The following is a 22254-nucleotide window of genomic DNA, read 5'->3' on the forward strand; positions in this document are numbered from 1 at the left end:
TCACTGCCTGAAAGGGTTGTAGAGGCAGAAACCCTCAACACATTTAAAAATTACTTGGATTTGCATTTGAAGTGCCGTAACCTAAAATGCTACAGACCAAGAGCTGGAAAGTGGGATTAGGCTGGATAGCTCTTTTCTGGCCGGCACAGACATGATGGGCCAAATGGCCTCCTTCTGTGCTGTAAATTTCTAGGATTCTATGATTCTATAAGGTCAGAAGTGGGGCTCTTCGCTGATGATTGCACAATGTTCAGCTCCATTCGCAATTCCTCAGATAATGAAACAGTCCATACCTGCAAGCAGCAAGGCCTAGACAACATCCAGGCTTGGGCTGATCAGTGGCAAATAACATTCATGCCACACAAGTGCCAGGCAATGATCATTTCCAACAACAGAGAGCCTAACCACCTCCCTTTGAGATTCAACGGCATTACCATCGCCAAAACCCCCACCATCAACATCACCATTGACCAGAAACTTAACTGGACCAGCCACATAAATGCCGTGGCTACTACAGCAGGTCAGAGGCTGGGTATTCTGCAGCAACTGGCTCATCTCCTGACTCCCTAAAGCCTCTCCACCACCTACAAGGCACATGTCAGAAGCATAATGGAATACGTTCCACTTGCCTGAATAGGTAAGCAGCTGCAACAACACTCAAGAAGCTCGACACCATCCACGACAAAACAGTCCACTTGATTAGCACTCCACCCACCAACTTAAACATCCATTCCCTCCACCACCGGCATACTGTGGCTGCAGTGTGTACTATCTGCAGGATGCACTGCAGCAACTCGCATGTAGGCTCAAAACCAAAGCATTCCAGAGAATGCAACAGATTTTAGTCAAAAGCCTGTGACTTGAGAGACTTCATTTCCATTGTTATTTGTGCTATCAGCTGTCCATCTAAAACAGCATCCATTCACAAGCCCCATTTAGTCAGTATGGGCCAAGCTGGAGAGAATGAGCGAAAGGATATTATAGCAACTCATACTCCCATGCTTCCAATAATGCCTCTTTGAGCAAGGGGCAGCCCAGGGCCTCCAGTGCAGTCAAGATCAAGAATTTGGGGGGAATCAAAGCAAACTGTAGGAGTAGAGGGCAACCATTGGGAGACAAAGCACTTCCTCACAAAAAGGAAAAGAAAATATTGCAGGGAATTACACTAGTCATTGGTAACGACTGGTTCAAAATTGATGTAATATAACTATAACTGGGGTAAAATGAAGTTTAAAAACGTGACAGAATTAATTTCCTATCCCCACATGGGATTGGCTCATGACTCCAGCGCACAGAAAAGAAGGAATCGTATCAAAATAGGCATCAAAAAATGAAAAGCAATTGAGTCAAATGTTAAAAATTAAAATCATTTAAAATAAATCCTTATCTGACAGAATGGTTTGGCAAAATAGAATTTTTTGAAAGTTTTGCTCATTGAATGCCTCAAGCTTTCCCTCCATCTTGTTCCAGTTTCATCTTATCACCAGAAGGTAGTGCATTGACTGATATTTTTTTGGGTTGTGTCTTCAGCCTTCACACATATTGACATAACAGCAGAAGCGTTCATCAGTAATCTATCAGGTATACTTCTACTAACAAAAATGACACTTGCTTAAAGTTTGGCTGTAGTGCACTTCAGCCCAGATCTAAGACCAGGCTGTATGAGCACGTTAGGATTTCTTTTGAAATGAAAGCAGTCGATCAACACATCAAAGGAACACAAATACTTGTCTTCTGTCGATAAAGGAAATGTGCTTTTGCTTACATCCTATTACATGCTCAGCTGAGTCCACATTACACTAAAATTTGTGAAGACTTTCATTTTCATTAATTAACAAAATACTGTAAAAAAAAGATGTGTCTGCTGTGGGTTTCAACATATCAAGAATAATTTTTCATTGAAACGAAAACCCACCACTAAAACAACAACAATTTGGATTTATATGGAGCCTTTAACGTAGTAAAATGTCCCAAGGCGCTTCACAGGAGCATTTTCAAACAAAATTTGACAAACTTTATCAAACGTTATCAAACAAAACAAGTAATAGCTCCCTCGGACCTGAACAAAGGTGAACCTGTGTGTTTTTTTTATTTGTTCACGGGATGTGGGCGCCGCTGGCGAGGCCAGCATTTATTGCCCATCCCTAATTACCCTTGAGAAGGTGGTGGTGAGCCGCCTTCTTGAACCGCTGCAGTCTGTGTGGTGAAGGTTCTCCCACAGTGCTGTTAGGTAGGGAGTTCCAGGATTTTGACCCAGTGACGATGAAGGAACGGCGATATATTTCCAAGTCGGGATGGTGTGTGACTTGGAGGGGAACGTGCAGGTGGTATTGTTCCCATGTGCCTGCTGTCCTTGTCCTTCTAGGTGGTAGAGGTCATGGGTTTAGGAGGTGCTGTCGACGAAGCCTTGGTGAGTTGCTGCAGTGCATCCTGTGGATGGTACACACTGCAGCCACAGTGCACTGGTGGTGAAGGGAGTGAATGTTTAGGGTGGTGGATGGGGTGCCAATCAAGCGAGCTGCTTTGTCCTGGATGGTGTTGAGCTTCTTGAGTGTTGTTGGAGCTGCACTCATCCAGGCAAGTGGAGAGTATTCCATCACACTCCTTGTAGATGGTGGAAAGGCTTTGGGGAGTCAGGAGGTGAGTCACTCGCTGCAGAATACCCAGCCTCTGACCTGCTCTTGTAGCCACTGTTACACTGTTAGATTAGATTGGTGCTCTATCCGGAAACTGACTATTGAAATACCCTGTGGTAGATATAATTGTGCTGGTGCTTGCAGCATGAATAAATGAGGTAGGGTACAGTGAGGTACTGGGAACTGGCACTGCTTCTTGATTGACACCTCAAGAAAGAGAAAGAGAACATATAATACAATGATGACACCCTTCAAATATTACTTACATGAGAATACACAGTGCTTCATAGTACTTTGCTTAATTGTATGCCTGGGGTTGGGGTGGGGGGTCATTGAATCAATAAAGTGAGAAGTAAACTTGCAAAGTATACATGTCACAAAGTTTTCCTCCCACTCAGACAACCTTCTAGTCCTTCGAATGCTTACCATGAACGTCCATTCTACAGCAGGACACATTTTGCAACAGTGACTTATAATTGTAACTCTTACCACACTGGTACTCCTATAGGGTTTCACCCAATAACTGCTTCAAACAAATCTAGCTGCATGATGTAGGTATATGCACCCACATCCGTGATGGGCTCCAGTTGGGCATTTTGATGTACCACTGACACTTCCAACATCTCAGCACTGCTTCTCTGCTTACAGCCAAGGCAGCACCTAACAGGAGGCAGCACTCACGGATGGGAGTAGGGGCCCATGATATGAAGCCCTCAAACTCCTTAGAAGAGGCCACACTATAAGTAATTTACATGGGGGATGGGAGGGCAGGAGAAGTCCAGAGCTGATATTGCCCTTCTCATGTTATTTTTTCTCAAAGGGTCACATGGACAAGAGTGTCATGATGGAATATTCAATCATAGCCATTTGAAACCCTACAACCCTGCCCCCCCCCCACCCCGAGATCTCTGCACTCCTCCAATTCTGGCCTCTTGCGCATCCCTGATTTTCATCGCTCCACCGATGGCGGCCGTGCCGTCAGCTACCTAGGCCCTAAGCTCTGGAATTCCCTTCCTAAACCTCTCCGTCTCTCTACTTCTCTCTGCTCCTTTAAGATGCTCCTTAAAACCTACCTGACCAAGCTTTTCGTCACCTGTCCTAATTCCAAGTCACACACCATCCCGACTTGGAAATATATCGCCGTTCCTTCATCGTCGCTGGGTCAAAATCCTGGAACTCCCTTCCTAACAGCACTGTGGGAGAACCGTCACCACACAGACTGCAGCGGTTCAAGAAGGCGGCTCACCACCACCTTCTCAAGGATGGGCAATAAACGCTGGCCTTGCCAGCGACACCGATATCCCGTGAACAAATAAAAAAAAACCTCTTTATGTGGCTCAGTGTGAAATTTTGTTTGATAACGCTCCTGTGAAGTGCTTTGGGATGTTTTAGGTATAAATGCAAGTTGTTGTTGTTGAATATATTATGAAAATAAATGCAATTTATAATATAAATACGTATGACACTCTACTTTTGCCTTAGAGATGTCAAAGTACAATTGCAATGTGTATCCTGTAGTGTGTTTGAAGAACGGTAAGTGCTGTGTGAACAATTGTAACCATGTTACTGCTATCTACTAAGTTCTAACCACAGACCCCATGTAAGACATTAGATCACATCTCATCTTGCTCCTATGTATCTTTCTGGCTGGCTTCACCAGAAATCCATATTGATATAAAAAGACACCAAAAGTGCAATAGGTAACAAGTCTTGAATGAACAAAATACAGACAAATTTTTATAAAATATTTTGTTTAAACAATGTTTTAGAGGTTTTTGTTTAACAAAGAACAATGATTCGAATCCCTTTCATTCAATGATTTTGTTCTACCAGAAATTTTGCACAAATGTTGAATTTTTCTACAGCAATTTTTATTCTTAATAAACGAATAGGGTGGTACAGTCAACTAGACAGATACTGGCCTTTCACCACTGGGAATTGTGTCCCAACCCGAGATGAAAAGCTGTAAGATTCCTCTCTGAAACATGTATGGACAATTTGAATCCAGTACCTTGTGCAAACCCACCAAATCACCCCTAATTCAGCAATAAATAGACAATCTCACACAGACGGCCTATAGGATAGCTGGTGTGAGAAATGAAAGCAGGTCACACTGGTGCAGTAAACAGAAGATAACCAAGTCTCTCCACCATTGGCGGACGTGCCTTCAGCTGCCTAGGCCCTAAGCTCTGGAATTCCCTCCACCTCTCTATCTCTCTGCCCTCCTTCAAGATGTCCTTAAAACCTACTTCTTTGACCAAGCTTCTGGTCAACTGTCCTAATATCTCTTTATGAGGCTCGGTGTCAAATTTTGTCTGATAACGCTCCTGTGAAATGTCGTGGGACGTTTTACTACGTTAAAGGTGCTGTATAACTGTAAGTTGTTGTTGTCTTGTACCTTGCTGGATCCTACCATGGGTTATTTTCTACCTGGGTGCCATATGACCAGTGTATTGTCTACAGAGAAGACACAAATTCAAAGAGACATCAATGTTTGTTGACAAAATTGTTGCCCGTTAGCTCCTATATCATCTGCATTACCCTTACAAATAAAATATTTGCTGAATACATAATTTGTTGTGAAAGTAAAGTTATGAATGCACCTTCGTCATCCTCAGGATAACATTGCCAGAAGATGTTTGAACTGCTGGGCAGCCAGTGAGATGAGTCGCTGAGCAGTGGCACATCCTGTGTTGATGGTTTAAAAGGTTGACATGGCCTCAATGCACATCTGGGCCTCAGCTGGGGAAAAAAAACCTGACAAGACCAATTTTTAAAAAATTAAATGGATCCCACCTTCAAAATCAATGGTGAGGCTCGGATGAACGAGAAAAACAGATGAGTAAAAGGTTTAATGCTAATAGTAAGATAATGTTTATAGATTATGGTATATTAGAATTAAAGCAAAAGTTAAAATAATAAAAATAAATGAGAGGAAATGGGGAAAGTGAAAGGGGGAAAAGGGGAAAGCAGAATTGATGCACTTGAATGACTTTATTTTAATTTTTTCTTTGTCTAGATATACATGGTTGTTACGGTAATAAGATCCCCGCTGACAGACAAGTAATTTTGATACTGTAATGTTACAATCATAGAATCATAGAATGGTTACAGCACAGAAGGAGGCTATTCAGCCCATCGAGTCCATGACGGCTCTTTGTAAGAGCAATCCAGTTAGTCCCATTCCCCCGCTCTTTCCCTTGCAAATTTTTTCCCTTCAAGCATTTATCCAATTCCTTTTTGAAAGCCATGAATGAATCTGCTTCCACCACCCTTTCAGGCAGCACATTCCAGACCATAACTACTCACTGCGTAAAAAAGTTAGGACTCTTACAACACCAGGTTATAGTCCAACAATTTTATTTTAAAATCACAAGCTTTCGGAGATTATCTCCTTCGTCAGGTGAGTGAGTGAGTGAAAGGTTCTCAAATCGCATATCTTATATTAGGCTGGAACACGCTCACGCCAATCAAAGGTGTCGTTGGTGTTCAGACAGGTTAGCCATGGAAAACAGTTCTGAATACACAATAGGTCAGATTACAAAGCCAGAGAGAGAAAGAGACCCGAAAGGCAGAGAGAGAGAGAAAGAATGTCCAGTTGTATTAAAAACAGAGAACTTTTTTTTTCCCTGCTGGTGGGGTTACGTGTAGCGTGACATGAACCCAAGATCCCGGTTGAGGCCGTCCTCATGGGTGCGGAACTTGGCTATCAATTTCTGCTCGATGATTTTGCGTTGTCGTGTGTCTCGAAGGCCGCCTTGGAGAACGCTTACCCGAAGATCGGTGGCTGAATATCCTTGACTGCTAAAATGTTCCCCGACTGGGAGGGAACCCTCCTGTCTGGCGATTGTTGCGCGGTGTCCGTTCATCCGTTGTCGCAGTGTCTGCATGGTCTCGCCAATGTACCATGCTCCGGGGCATCCTTTCCTGCAACATATGAGGTAGACAACGTTGGCCGAGTCACAGGAGTATGAACCATGTACCTGCTGGGTGGTGTCCTCTCGTGTGATGGTGGTATCTGTGTCGATGATCTGGCATGTCTTGCAGAGGTTGCCGTGGCACTGTTTTCCATGGCTAACCTGTCTGAACACCAACGACACCTTTGATTGGTGTGAGCGTGTAAGATTCCTTACATTTGTCCACCCCAGTCCATCACCACATCATAAAAAAGTTAGAGTCTGTTTCAGTGTCTGACTGTAACACTAAATTAAAAAAAGTGACTGACTTTGGGAGACTGACATTCTTTGGGTCCACTGGTACTGTAAGGGTTAAATAACAATGATCCTGAGCCTGATGCAGGTGTTTCCCAATTATTTTTTCAATCACTCAGCGATGAGTGAAGCACCACCCCAAAACTAATAAGCTTTTTGCAGCAGATGCTATTTCTTCAAGCATATTGCAATCAGGCAGAGTCAACACAACTTTGTGAAAGGGAAATCATGTTTCACTAATTTATTAGAGTTCTTTGAGGAAGTAACAAGCAACTTGGATAAAGGGGATCCTGTGGATGTGGTGTATTTGGATTTCCAGAAGGCTTTTGACAAGGTGTCACATCAAAGGCTACTACACAAAATAAGAACTCATGGTGTAGGGGGTAACATATTAGCATGGATAAAGGATTGGTTAGCTAACAGGAAACAGAGAGTAGGCATAAATGGGTCATTTTCAGGTTGGTAAGATGTAACGAGTGGAGTGCCACAGGGATCAGTGCTGGGGCCTCAACTATTTACAATCTATATCAATGACTTGGATGAAGGGACCGAATGTATGGTTGCTAAATTTGCTGATGACACAAAAATAGGCAGGAAAGTAAGATGTGAAGAGGACATAAGGAGCCTGCAAAGGGATATAGATAGGTTAAGTGAGTGGGCAAAAATTTGGCAGATGGAGTATAATGTGGGAAAATGTGAACTTGTCCACTTTGGCAGGAGGAAGAGAAAAGCAGTGTATTATTTAAATGGAGAGAGATTGCAGAACTCTGAGGTACAGAGGGAGCTGGGTGTTCTAGTACATGAATCACAAAAAGTTAGTATGCAGGTACAGCAAGTGATTAGGAAGGCAAATGGAATGCTGTCATTTATTGCAAGGGGAATGGAATATAAAAGTAGAGATGTTTTGCTACAGTTGTACAGGGCATTGGTGAGACCACATCTAGAATACTGTGTGCAGTTTTGGTCTCCTTATTTAAGAAAGGATATAATTGCTTTAGAGGCGGTTCAAAGAAGGTTCACTCGACTGATTCCTGGGATGAGGAGATTATCTCAGGAAAAGTTGGACAAGTTGGGCCTGGAGTTTAGAGGAATGAGAGGTGATCTTATTGAAATATATAAGATCCTGAGGGGACTAGAAGGGGTAGATGCTGAGAGGACGTTTCTCCTTGTGGGAGAGACTAGAACAAGGGACCACAGTTTAAAAATAAGGGGTCTCCCAATTAAGACAGAGATGAGGAGAATTTTTTTCTCTCAGAGGGTCGTGAGTCTGTGGAACTCCCTCCCCCAGAGAGCGGTGGAGGCAGGGTCATTGAATATTTTTAAGGCTGAGTTAGATAGATTCCTGATTAACAAGGGAGTCAAAGGTTATAGTAGGTAGATGGGAAAGTAGGGTTGAGGTCACAATCAGATCAGCCATGATCTTATCAAATGGCAGAGCAGGCTCGAGGGGCCGAATGGCCTACTCCTGCTCTTAGTTCATATGTTCGTATGTTTAGTTAAAGATATCTGTTATGTAATAGACAACAAAGTGTTGCATCGTCATTCCAAACCATTTTAAGGGCTACAAAAGGAACTCGCACTGTGAATATAGAACTAGGGAATTGTAAGTACAAAGAAGTCTCAAGCAAAACTAATTGGCTGCCACATTTCCTATGTTACAACAGTGACTACACTTTAAAAAAATACTTCATTGACTGTAAAGCGCTTTTGGATGTCCTGAGGTCGTGAAAGGCACTATGTAAATGCAAGTTCTTTCTTTCTTTCTATTAGAGGATCTGTGAAGAGGCTTTCACAAAAAAAATAGTAAATATTGTGTTATCTCCCAAAATGGAACTGAATAAATAGTTATAGGGACCAGTATTTGACAGGGTTGTCAAAGATTCCATGGGACATGGTGATGCCCTATGATCTTATGCCATCTCCTTGGCCTCTGTGAGTAAGATTAGCAAAATGTGGGCAGTTTTGGCCCATGCTCATGAGCTGCTCTGAAATTGTTTCACACCTTTGAGAATACAATTGTGAAAATTGCTATAAGCTCTTTCAGCTCTTGGTGTCAGATGCCAGCAAATTACCTCACTGAGGTATCTGTTTGCAGTGATAGGTTGTTTTTAAACCAACTATAAAACAATTGTTCTCTATGCAGAGCTCACTAATTCTATTTTCTTCTGTCCGAATTCAAAGCAGTTTTCATACGGATTATCAATGGGATCATGTTAAGTGCTTGTATTCAGAATTATGACACTACTTTATTGCAGAAATGTTAAAAATTGCTTGAAATAACTTACCAAGAAAAGGCGTCGTCTTCTCAAACCACATTATTATCTGCAGAGAATCTGGGTTATGAGGCACTGAAACCAACATGTAAAGCTTCAAAACCTGAACATCTTTGGCGCCTGAAAAGGTAGATTTAGGAGAAGTGATAAAAAAGAAGAAAACAAAAAGATAAAGTTACTGCTTTAAAACGCATTTCAACAAACCCCACCAAAGAGTAACACAAAGTCTTAAGGGGATTTCACGCAATTCTCTCCAACCTCAAACCAACACTGAGACAATGCTACAATATTTCTGGAGCGCCAAATGCTTTTCAGCAACAATGTTAAAGAAAATTTCCAACAGATAAATTAATCTTAGAAACGGCATAGTCAAACACAGCTGCTCTATAGGTATCTCACTCCAAAGATAATGTATAACTGCAGCCTTAAATGTCCAGAATTTAGTACAACTTTAATGGAAAACTAAACCCTGTGGCTGTACAATTTATAGCAGCACAACTCAAGTTAAAATCCACATCAACCTTTTCCAGGACCAAATAAGAAAATTAAACCAATATTTGCACAGCATGATAAAAAGCATATAAACAATTTTGTAAGCACATTCAAAAATACTATAGAAAGGGCCATTTTGCCCATCAAACCTAATTCTTCCACACATGACATGAAGTTTCACTGATCGTCAGCCCATCAGTTTAGTTAATCTTCTGAGGGATTTGAATAATCACAGGTAAAACTTCCAAGTATTTAAGGCTCTAAAATTTCTCCTTGGCCCAAGTCAATCTAAGTAAATCTTAGGATATTAACCTAACATTACACTCTATAATATTCAACCTTGACCAAGTGTGTTCCACATGATGACCCATCCAAGCCCCAGTAGCACAGTAACCATTCCTTCAGTATCTGATAATCTCTTTATTATCTTCCATCCCATTCTTAATCAAATATTCTTCTGGTCCCTTTCTTAAAAGAATCAATCAGCATAATATTAATAGTTTCAGCCAGGAGTCTATTATCAATAATCATCACTCAGTGGGAAAAGTAATTTAGATTAAAATTTCTAATCTCACTTGAAGCCTTTTCATTTTGTGCTCATTTGTCTCGTACTGCAATCTAAGTAAATAATATTCTTTTTCATGCATCTACGCATTTTACCCTTTCAGTGCTGCTGATGAGGTAACTCATTTTGATGACATAGTTCCTTAGGCCATAGGTTTTCAAACTGCAGTTGGGGATTTTATTCCATAAAGTCATCAGATTTCTATCCATCACCGTGAGTATAGTGGTCAAGCATTCTGTATTCTATATATTTCTGCAGTTATTGACTTTCCCGCAGATTATCTCCGTTGCTGTATACTATTGCAAAAATATTTTTTTCAGTGATAGCACTACACTGTTATAGGGTTAGTCTCTACTCCCAAGGATGTGAGATGTGAAATATTTCTCTGCTTTTGAATGAATGTGAAGTGCTTTCCAGCAAATGGTTTCCCAAGCTGGAGTATAACTTCAGTCTGCCTGAGTTTATGTGCTGAGAAAGGTATGCTGGATGATCATGTTACGTCCTAACATCATGACCCAAGGAGCTATCTGAGGAAGTTTCGTTGTGTGTAATTGGTTTTTATTTTTCAGACTCCAATGCTTAAACTGTGTAACTTTTGCTTTTGCTTTTGCCACTTCCTATCTCTGTAACCTCCTCCAGCCCTACAACCCTCCAAGATCTCTGCGTTCCTCCAATTCTGGCCTTTTGCACATCCCCGATTATAATTGCTCCACCATTGGTGGCCGTGCCTTCAGCTGCCTAGGCCCTAAGCTTTAGAATTCCCTCCCTAAACCTGTCTGCCTCTCTACCTCTCTCTCCTCCTTTAAGATGCTCTTTAAAACCTACCTCTTTGACCAAGCTTTTGGTCACCCATCCTAATATCTCCTTATGTGGCTCGGTGTCAAATTTTGCCTGATAACGCTCCCATGAAGTGCCTTGGGACATTTTACCACATTAAAGGCGCTATATGAATGCAAGTTGTTGTTATCTAATCTATTTTGCATCATGTTTCGGTAAATTTGCCATGCATGTGAACATACATGATATATGAGCCATCTTGCCAGCCTTAATTATATGTCCAGGAAGTCAGCAGTGGTTTTCACAGTACAAAAAAAAATCACCTGTGGGGAGTGTCAGTATAACTCCAGTCTTTGTGACCAGTGAGCACTTAAACATGTACCAGTCTCAGAGCAACATAGATGAATGTTTGCTGAGTTTGCACTGAAGGTTTCATACTTGGTATAATTTCTTCTCTACCTTTGTCTTTTTGGGAAGGGAACATAACCATTTCTTATATATAGTATTAAAAATCTAGTGAGACTTCCTAGCCATAAACCTTACTTCTTCTGTCATGCTTTTGAGGCCCATTTTTAGTACCAACATTTAACTTTGAAATCATCTATGTAAATATTTATAATGGAAAAAACCATAGAGCAGGTCAACATTTCACCGTCACTCAAGGTGGTTTTTGAAAAGAATTTTCACCACCATTTATTCCTCAGTAACTAAAATTTATAATGTCCAAAAATAAGATTTTAAACAAAATATAAATATATTTCACATGACATGATTAAATAAACACAGTAAGTTGTTTATGACGAAGGTCATCGACCTGAAACGTTAACTCTGTTTCTTTCTCCACAGATTCTGCCTGACTTGCTGAGCTTTTCCAGCATTTTCTGTTTTTATTTCAGATTTCCCAGCATCCGCAGTATTTTGCTTTTGAAATTGTTTTTTGTGTTTTTTAATTGCTTCCATGAAAGTTTGTACTTCAAGGCCTCGGCCTGATTCGAAAGCCTGAGCTTTGACTGGATATTTTTACTTCACATCAGTTGGACAGAACTTACAACCACATCTGTGCAGTTTGCAGAATTTTCCAACATACAATCTGTGAATCACCAAGAAAGGTAGAAAAATGTGTTCACTCAATGCTGTGAGGAGTTAAGAGTTATCTTGCTTTCCCCAGAAAACTTTGAAAGAAACTGGAAATTGAATTCTCAAAGCTTTCATTTCAGGTAGCTGATAGCTATTATGAACATCTCAGAGAGACAGCACCTGTGATCAGCTAAACCTGTGATCAGCAACACCTGTGATCAGCAACACCTGTGATCTGCAGCACCTGTGATCAATAGCACCTATGATCAGTAGCGCCTGTGATCAGTAACACCTGTAATCAGTAGCGCCTGCGATCAGTAACACCTGTGATCAGTTACACCAGTAATCAGTAGCACCAGTGCTCAGTAGCACCTATGATCAGCAACACCTGTAATTAGTAGCACCTGTAATCAGCAACACCTGTCATCAGTAGCACCTGTGATCAGCAACAACTATGATCAGTAGCACCTGTGATCAGCAACAACTATGATCAGTAGCACCTGTTATCAGCAACACTTGTCACCAGTAGCACCTGTGATCAGCAACACCTGTGATTAGTAACACCTGTAATCAGCAGCACCTGTGATCAGTAACACCTGTGATCAGCAACACCTGTGATCAGTAACACCTGTGATCAGTAACACCTGTCATCAGTAGCACCTGTAATCAGCAGCACCTGTCATCAGTAGCACCTGTAATCAGTAACACCTGTGATCAGCAACACCTGTGATCAGTAACACCTGTCGTCAGTAGCACCTGTGATCAGCAACACCAGTGATCAGTAACACCTGTCATCGGGAGCACCTGTGATCAGCAACACCAGTGATCAGTAACACCTGTAATCAGCAGCATCTGTGATCCGTAATACCTGTGATCAGCAACACCTGTGATTAGTAACTCCTGTGATCAGCAACACCTGTAATCAGTAACACATGTGATCAGTAGCACCTGTGATCAGTAACACCTGTAATCTGCAGCACCTATGATCAGTAACACCTGTGATCAGCAACACCTGTGATCAGTAGCACCTGTGATCAGTAACACCTGTAATCTGCAGCACCTGTGATCAGCAGCACCTGTGATCAGCAGCATCTGTGATCAGCAACACCTGTGATCAGCAACATCTATGATTAGTAACACTTGTGATCAGCAACACCTGTAATCAGTAACACCTGTGATCAGTAACACCTGTGATCAGTAACACCTATGATCAGCTGCACCTGTGATCCGTAATACCTGTGATCAGCAACACCTGTGATTAGTAACACTTGTGATCAGCAACACCTGTAATCAGTAACACCTGTGATCAGCAACACCTGTGATCAGTAACACCTGTCGTCAGTAGCACCTGTGATCAGCAACACCAGTGATCAGCAACACCTGTAATCAGCAGCATCTGTGATCCGTAATACCTGTGATCAGCAACACCTGTGATTAGTAACACCTGTCATCAGCAACACCTGTAATCGGTAACACCTGTGATCAGCCACACCTGTGATCAGTAACACCTGTCATCAGTAGCACCTGTGATCAGCAGCACCTGTGAACAGTAGCACCTGTCATCGGGAGCACCTGTGATCAGGAACACCTGTAATCAGCAACACCTGTGATCAGTAACACCTGTCATCAGTAGCACCTGTGATCAGCAGCACCTGTGATCAGCAACACCTGTGATCAGTAACACCTGTAATCAGTAACACCTGTGATCAGCAAGACCTGTGATCAGTAACACCTGCCATCAGTAGCACCTGTGCTCAGTAGCACCTGTCATCGGGAGCACCTGTGATCAGCAACACCTGTGATCAGTAACACCTGTAATCAGCAGCATCTGTGATCCGTAATACCTGTGATCAGCAACACCTGTGATCAGTAACACCTATGATCAGTAACACTGTGATCAGCAACACCTGTGATCAGTAGCACCTGTAATCTGCAGCACCTGTGATCAGCAACACCTGCGATCAGCAACACCTGTGATCAGTAGCACCTGTGATCAGCAACAACTATGATCAGTAGCACCTGTGATCAGCAACAACTATGATCAGTAGCACCTGTTATCAGCAACACTTGTCACCAGTAGCACCTGTGATCAGCAACACCTGTGATTAGTAACACCTGTAATCAGCAGCACCTGTGATCAGTAACACCTGTGATCAGTAACACCTGTCATCAGTAGCACCTGTAATCAGCAGCACCTGTCATCAGTAGCACCTGTAATCAGTAACACCTGTGATCAGCAACACCTGTGATCAGTAACACCTGTCGTCAGTAGCACCTGTGATCAGCAACACCAGTGATCAGTAACACCTGTCATCGGGAGCACCTGTGATCAGCAACACCAGTGATCAGTAACACCTGTAATCAGCAGCATCTGTGATCCGTAATACCTGTGATCAGCAACACCTGTGATTAGTAACTCCTGTGATCAGCAACACCTGTAATCAGTAACACATGTGATCAGTAGCACCTGTGATCAGTAACACCTGTAATCTGCAGCACCTATGATCAGTAACACCTGTGATCAGCAACACCTGTGATCAGTAGCACCTGTGATCAGTAACACCTGTAATCTGCAGCACCTGTGATCAGCAGCACCTGTGATCAGCAGCATCTGTGATCAGCAACACCTGTGATCAGCAACATCTATGATTAGTAACACTTGTGATCAGCAACACCTGTAATCAGTAACACCTGTGATCAGTAACACCTGTGATCAGTAACACCTGTCATCAGTAGCACCTGTGATCAGCAGCACCTATGATCAGCTGCACCTGTGATCCGTAATACCTGTGATCAGCAACACCTGTGATTAGTAACACTTGTGATCAGCAACACCTGTAATCAGTAACACCTGTGATCAGCAACACCTGTGATCAGTAACACCTGTCGTCAGTAGCACCTGTGATCAGCAACACCAGTGATCAGCAACACCTGTAATCAGCAGCATCTGTGATCCGTAATACCTGTGATCAGCAACACCTGTGATTAGTAACACCTGTCATCAGCAACACCTGTAATCGGTAACACCTGTGATCAGCCACACCTGTGATCAGTAACACCTGTCATCAGTAGCACCTGTGATCAGCAGCACCTGTGAACAGTAGCACCTGTCATCGGGAGCACCTGTGATCAGTAACACCTGTAATCAGCAACACCTGTGATCAGTAACACCTGTCATCGGTAGCACCTGTGATCAGCAGCAGCTGTGATCAGCAACACCTGTGATCAGTAACACCTGTAATCAGTAACACCTGTGATCAGCAACACCTGTAATCAGTAACACCTGTGATCAGCAAGACCTGTGATCAGTAACACCTGCCATCAGTAGCACCTGTGCTCAGTAGCACCTGTCATCGGGAGCACCTGTGATCAGCAACACCTGTGATCAGTAACACCTGTAATCAGCAGCATCTGTGATCCGTAATACCTGTGATCAGCAACACCTGTGATCAGTAACACCTATGATCAGTAACACTGTGATCAGCAACACCTGTGATCAGTAGCACCTGTAATCTGCAGCACCTGTGATCAGCAACACCTGCGATCAGCAACACCTGTGATCAGTAGCACCTGTGATCAGCAACAACTATGATCAGTAGCACCTGTGATCAGCAACAACTATGATCAGTAGCACCTGTTATCAGCAACACTTGTCACCAGTAGCACCTGTGATCAGCAACACCTGTGATTAGTAACACCTGTAATCAGCAGCACCTGTGATCAGTAACACCTGTGATCAGCAACACCTGTGATCAGTAACACCTGTGATCAGTAACACCTGTCATCAGTAGCACCTGTAATCAGCAGCACCTGTCATCAGTAGCACCTGTAATCAGTAACACCTGTGATCAGCAACACCTGTGATCAGTAACACCTGTCGTCAGTAGCACCTGTGATCAGCAACACCAGTGATCAGTAACACCTGTCATCGGGAGCACCTGTGATCAGCAACACCAGTGATCAGTAACACCTGTAATCAGCAGCATCTGTGATCCGTAATACCTGTGATCAGCAACACCTGTGATTAGTAACTCCTGTGATCAGCAACACCTGTAATCAGTAACACATGTGATCAGTAGCACCTGTGATCAGTAACACCTGTAATCTGCAGCACCTATGATCAGTAACACCTGTGATCAGCAACACCTGTGATCAGTAGCACCTGTGATCAGTAACACCTGTAAACTGCAGCACCTGTGATCAGCAGCACCTGTGATCAGCAGCATCTGTGATCAGCAACACCTGTGATCAGCAACATCTATGATTAGTAACACTTGTGATCAGCAACACCTGTAATCAGTAACACCTGTGATCAGTAACACCTGTGATCAGTAACACCTGTCATCAGTAGCACCTGTGATCAGCAGCACCTATGATCAGCTGCACCTGTGATCCGTAATACCTGTGATCAGCAACACCTGTGATTAGTAACACTTGTGATCAGCAACACCTGTAATCAGTAACACCTGTGATCAGCAACACCTGTGATCAGTAACACCTGTCGTCAGTAGCACCTGTGATCAGCAACACCAGTGATCAGCAACACCTGTAATCAGCAGCATCTGTGATCCGTAATACCTGTGATCAGCAACACCTGTGATTAGTAACACCTGTCATCAGCAACACCTGTAATCGGTAACACCTGTGATCAGCCACACCTGTGATCAGTAACACCTGTCATCAGTAGCACCTGTGATCAGCAGCACCTGTGAACAGTAGCACCTGTCATCGGGAGCACCTGTGATCAGTAACACCTGTAATCAGCAACACCTGTGATCAGTAACACCTGTCATCGGTAGCACCTGTGATCAGCAGCAGCTGTGATCAGCAACACCTGTGATCAGTAACACCTGTAATCAGTAACACCTGTGATCAGCAACACCTGTAATCAGTAACACCTGTGATCAGCAAGACCTGTGATCAGTAACACCTGCCATCAGTAGCACCTGTGCTCAGTAGCACCTGTCATCGGGAGCACCTGTGATCAGCAACACCTGTGATCAGTAACACCTGTAATCAGCAGCATCTGTGATCCGTAATACCTGTGATCAGCAACACCTGTGATCAGTAACACCTATGATCAGTAACACTGTGATCAGCAACACCTGTGATCAGTAGCACCTGTAATCTGCAGCACCTGTGATCAGCAACACCTGCGATCAGCAACACCTGTGATCAGTAGCACCTGTGATCAGCAACAACTATGATCAGTAGCACCTGTGATCAGCAACAACTATGATCAGTAGCACCTGTTATCAGCAACACTTGTCACCAGTAGCACCTGTGATCAGCAACACCTGTGATTAGTAACACCTGTAATCAGCAGCACCTGTGATCAGTAACACCTGTGATCAGCAACACCTGTGATCAGTAACACCTGTGATCAGTAACACCTGTCATCAGTAGCACCTGTAATCAGCAGCACCTGTCATCAGTAGCACCTGTAATCAGTAACACCTGTGATCAGCAACACCTGTGATCAGTAACACCTGTCGTCAGTAGCACCTGTGATCAGCAACACCAGTGATCAGTAACACCTGTCATCGGGAGCACCTGTGATCAGCAACACCAGTGATCAGTAACACCTGTAATCAGCAGCATCTGTGATCCGTAATACCTGTGATCAGCAACACCTGTGATTAGTAACTCCTGTGATCAGCAACACCTGTAATCAGTAACACATGTGATCAGTAGCACCTGTGATCAGTAACACCTGTAATCTGCAGCACCTATGATCAGTAACACCTGTGATCAGCAACACCTGTGATCAGTAGCACCTGTGATCAGTAACACCTGTAAACTGCAGCACCTGTGATCAGCAGCACCTGTGATCAGCAGCATCTGTGATCAGCAACACCTGTGATCAGCAACATCTATGATTAGTAACACTTGTGATCAGCAACACCTGTAATCAGTAACACCTGTGATCAGTAACACCTGTGATCAGTAACACCTGTCATCAGTAGCACCTGTGATCAGCAGCACCTATGATCAGCTGCACCTGTGATCCGTAATACCTGTGATCAGCAACACCTGTGATTAGTAACACTTGTGATCAGCAACACCTGTAATCAGTAACACCTGTGATCAGCAACACCTGTGATCAGTAACACCTGTCGTCAGTAGCACCTGTGATCAGCAACACCAGTGATCAGCAACACCTGTAATCAGCAGCATCTGTGATCCGTAATACCTGTGATCAGCAACACCTGTGATTAGTAACACCTGTCATCAGCAACACCTGTAATCGGTAACACCTGTGATCAGCCACACCTGTGATCAGTAACACCTGTCATCAGTAGCACCTGTGATCAGCAGCACCTGTGAACAGTAGCACCTGTCATCGGGAGCACCTGTGATCAGTAACACCTGTAATCAGCAACACCTGTGATCAGTAACACCTGTCATCAGTAGCACCTGTGATCAGCAGCACCTGTGATCAGCAACACCTGTGATCAGTAACACCTGTAATCAGTAACACCTGTGATCAGCAACACCTGTAATCAGTAACACCTGTGATCAGCAAGACCTGTGATCAGTAACACCTGCCATCAGTAGCACCTGTGCTCAGTAGCACCTGTCATCGGGAGCACCTGTGATCAGCAACACCTGTGATCAGTAATACCTGTGATCAGCAACACCTGTGATCAGTAACACCTATGATCAGTAACACTGTGATCAGCAACACCTGTGATCAGTAACACCTGTAATCTGCAGAACCAGTGATCAGCAACACCTGTGATCAGTAACACCTGTAATCAGCAGCATCTGTGATCCGTAACACTTTGATTAGCAACACCTGTAATCAGCAGCACCTGTGATCCGTAATACCTGTGATCAGCAACACCTGTGATTATTAACACCTGTGATCAGCAACACCTGTAATCAGTAACACCTGTGATCAGCAACACCTGTGATCAGTAACACCTATGATCAGTAACACCTGTGATCAGCAACACCTGTAATCAGTAACACCTGTGATCAGCAACACCTGTGATCAGTAACACCTGCCATCAGTAGCACCTGTGCTCAGTAGCACCTGTCATCGGGAGCACCTGTGATCAGCAACACCTGTGATCAGTAACACCTGTAATCAGCAGCATCTGTGATCCGTAATACCTGTGATCAGCAACACCTGTGATCAGTAACACCTATGATCAGTAACACCTGTGATCAGCAACACCTGTGATCAGTAGCACCTGTAATCTGCAGCACCTGTGATCAGCAACACCTGTGATCAGTAGCACCTGTGATCAGTAACACCTGTAATCTGCAGCACCAGTGATCAGCAACACCTGTGATCAGTAACACCTGTAATCAGCAGCATCTGTGATCCGTAACACTTTGATGAGCAACACCTGTAATCAGCAGCACCTGTAATCCATAATACCTGTGATCAGCAACACCTGTGATTATTAACACTTGTGATCAGCAACACCTGTAATCAGTAACACCTGTGATCAGCAACACCTGTGATCAGTAACACCTGTCATCAGTAGCACCTGTGATCAGCAGCACCTGTGATCAGTAGCACCCGTCATCGGGAGCACCTGTAATCAGCAACACCTGTGATCAGTAACACCTGTAATCAGCAGCATCTGTGATCCGCAATACCTGTGATCAGCAACACTTGTGATTAGTAACACCTGTGATCAGCAACACCTGTAATCAGTAACACCTGTGATCAGTAGCACCTGTGATCAGTAACACCTGTAATCTGCGGCACCTATGATCAGTAACACCTGTGATCAGCAACACCTGTGATCAGTAGCACCTGTGATCAGTAACACCTGTAATCAGTAGCGCCTGCGATTAGTAACACCCGTAAACAGTAACATCTGTAATCAGTAGCACCTGTGCTCAGTAGCACCTATGATCAGCAACACCTGTGATCAGTAATGCCTGTAATCAGTAGCACCTGTGATCAGTTACACCAGTAATCAGTAGCAACAGTGCTCAGTAGCACCTATGATCAGCAACACCTGTAATTAGTAGCACCTGTGATCAGCAACACCTGTCATCAGTAGCACCTGTGATCACCAACACCTATGATCAGTAGCACCTGTTATCAGCAACACTTGTCATCAGTAGCACCTGTGATCAGCAACACCTGTGATCAGTAACACCTGTAATCAGCAGCACCTGTGATCAGTAACACCTGTGATCAGCAACACCTGTGATCAGCAACATCTGTCATCAGTAGCACCTGTGATCAGTAACACCTGTGATTAGTAACACCTGTAATCAGCAGCACCTGTGATCAGTAGCACCTGTCATCAGGAGCACCTGTGATCAGCAACACCTGTAATCAGCAGCACCTGTGATCCGTAATACCTGTGATCAGCAACACCTGTGATTAGTAACACTTGTGATCAGCAACACCTGTAATCAGTAACACCTGTGATCAGCAACACCTGTGATCAGTAACACCTGTCGTCAGTAGCACCTGTGATCAGCAACACCAGTGATCAGTAACACCTGTAATCATCAGCATCTGTGATCCGTAATACCTTTGATCAGCAACACCTGTGATTAGTAACACCTGTGATCAGCCACACCTGTAATCAGCAACACCTGTGATCAGTAGCACCTGTGATCAGTAACACCTGTAATCTGCAGCACCTATGATCAGTAACACCTGTGATCAGCAACACCTGTAATCAGTAACACCTGTGATCAGCAAGACCTGTGATCAGTAACACCTGCCATCAGTAGCACCTGTGCTCAGTAGCACCTGTCATCAGGAGCACCTGTGATCAGTAACACCTATGATCAGTAACACCTGTGATCAGCAGCATCTGTGATCCGTAATACCTTTGATCAGCAACACCTGTGATTAGTAACACCTGTGATCAGCCACACCTGTAATCAGCAACACCTGTGATCAGTAGCACCTGTGATCAGTAACACCTGTAATCTGCAGCACCTATGATCAGTAACAGCTGTGATCAGCAACACCTGTAATCAGTAACACCTGTGATCAGCAAGACCTGTGATCAGTAACACCTGCCATCAGTAGCACCTGTGCTCAGTAGCACCTGTCATTGGGAGCACCTGTGATCAGCAACACCTGTGATCAGTAACACCTGTGATCAGCAACACCTGTAATCAGTAACACCTGTGATCAGCAACACCTGTGATCAGTAACACCTATGATCAGTAACACCTGTGATCAGCAACACCTGTAATCAGTAACACCTGTGATCAGCAACACCTGTGATCAGTAACACCTGCCATCAGTAGCACCTGTGCTCAGTAGCACCTGTCATCGGGAGCACCTGTCATCAGTAGCACCTGTGCTCAGTAGCACCTGTCATCGGGAGCACCTGTGATCAGCAACACCTGTGATCAGTAACACCTGTAATCAGCAGCATCTGTGTTCCGTAATACCTGTAATCTGCAGCACCTGTGATCAGCAACACCTGTGATCAGCAACACCTGTGATCAGTAGCACCTGTGATCAGTAACACCTGTAATATGCAGCACCAGTGATCAGCAAGACCTGTGATCAGTAACACCTGTGATCAGTAACACCTGTAATCTGCAGCACCAGTGATCAGTAACACCTGTGATCAGTAACACCTGTGATCAGTAACACCTGTCATCAGTAGCACCTGTAATCAGCAGCACCTGTCATCAGTAGCACCTGTAATCAGTAACACCTGTGATCAGCAACACCTGTGATCAGTAACACCTGTCGTCAGTAGCACCTGTGAACAGCAACACCAGTGATCAGTAACACCTGTCATCGGGAGCACCTGTGATCAGCAACACCAGTGATCAGTAACACCTGTAATCAGCAGCATCTGTGATCCGTAATACCTGTGATCAGCAACACCTGTGATTAGTAACTCCAGTGATCAGCAACAACTGTAATCAGTAACACATGTGATCAGTAGCACCTGTGATCAGTAACACCTGTAATCTGCAGCACCTATGATCAGTAACACCTGTGATCAGCAACACCTGTGATCAGTAGCACCTGTGATCAGTAACACCTGTAATCTGCAGCACCTGTGATCAGCAGCACCTGTGATCAGCAGCATCTGTGATCAGCAACACCTGTGATCAGCAACATCTATGATTAGTAACACTTGTGATCAGCAACACCTGTAATCAGTAACACCTGTGATCAGTAACACCTGTGATCAGTAACACCTGTCATCAGTAGCACCTGTGATCAGCAGCACCTATGATCAGCTGCACCTGTGATCCGTAATACC

General features: G+C 43.7%; 1 long non-coding RNA gene across 1 annotated transcript in view; it reads right to left on the bottom strand.

Moving 5' to 3' along the window:
* Nucleotides 1–5991: 5991 nt before the first annotated feature.
* The window catches only part of LOC137323796 (uncharacterized), a 46921-nt gene continuing 30658 nt past the window's right edge, over nucleotides 5992–22254 (bottom strand). Inside the window, exons 2-3 of the long non-coding RNA XR_010963451.1 lie at nucleotides 9133–9240; nucleotides 5992–6563 (exon numbers count right to left, since the gene is read on the bottom strand). This is a non-coding gene — a long non-coding RNA (uncharacterized lncRNA). The remainder of the gene's footprint in view (nucleotides 6564–9132; nucleotides 9241–22254) is intronic.

This window comes from Heptranchias perlo, chromosome 1 (genome assembly GCF_035084215.1).
Source record: "Heptranchias perlo isolate sHepPer1 chromosome 1, sHepPer1.hap1, whole genome shotgun sequence".
Classification (NCBI taxonomy): domain Eukaryota; kingdom Metazoa; phylum Chordata; class Chondrichthyes; order Hexanchiformes; family Hexanchidae; genus Heptranchias; species Heptranchias perlo.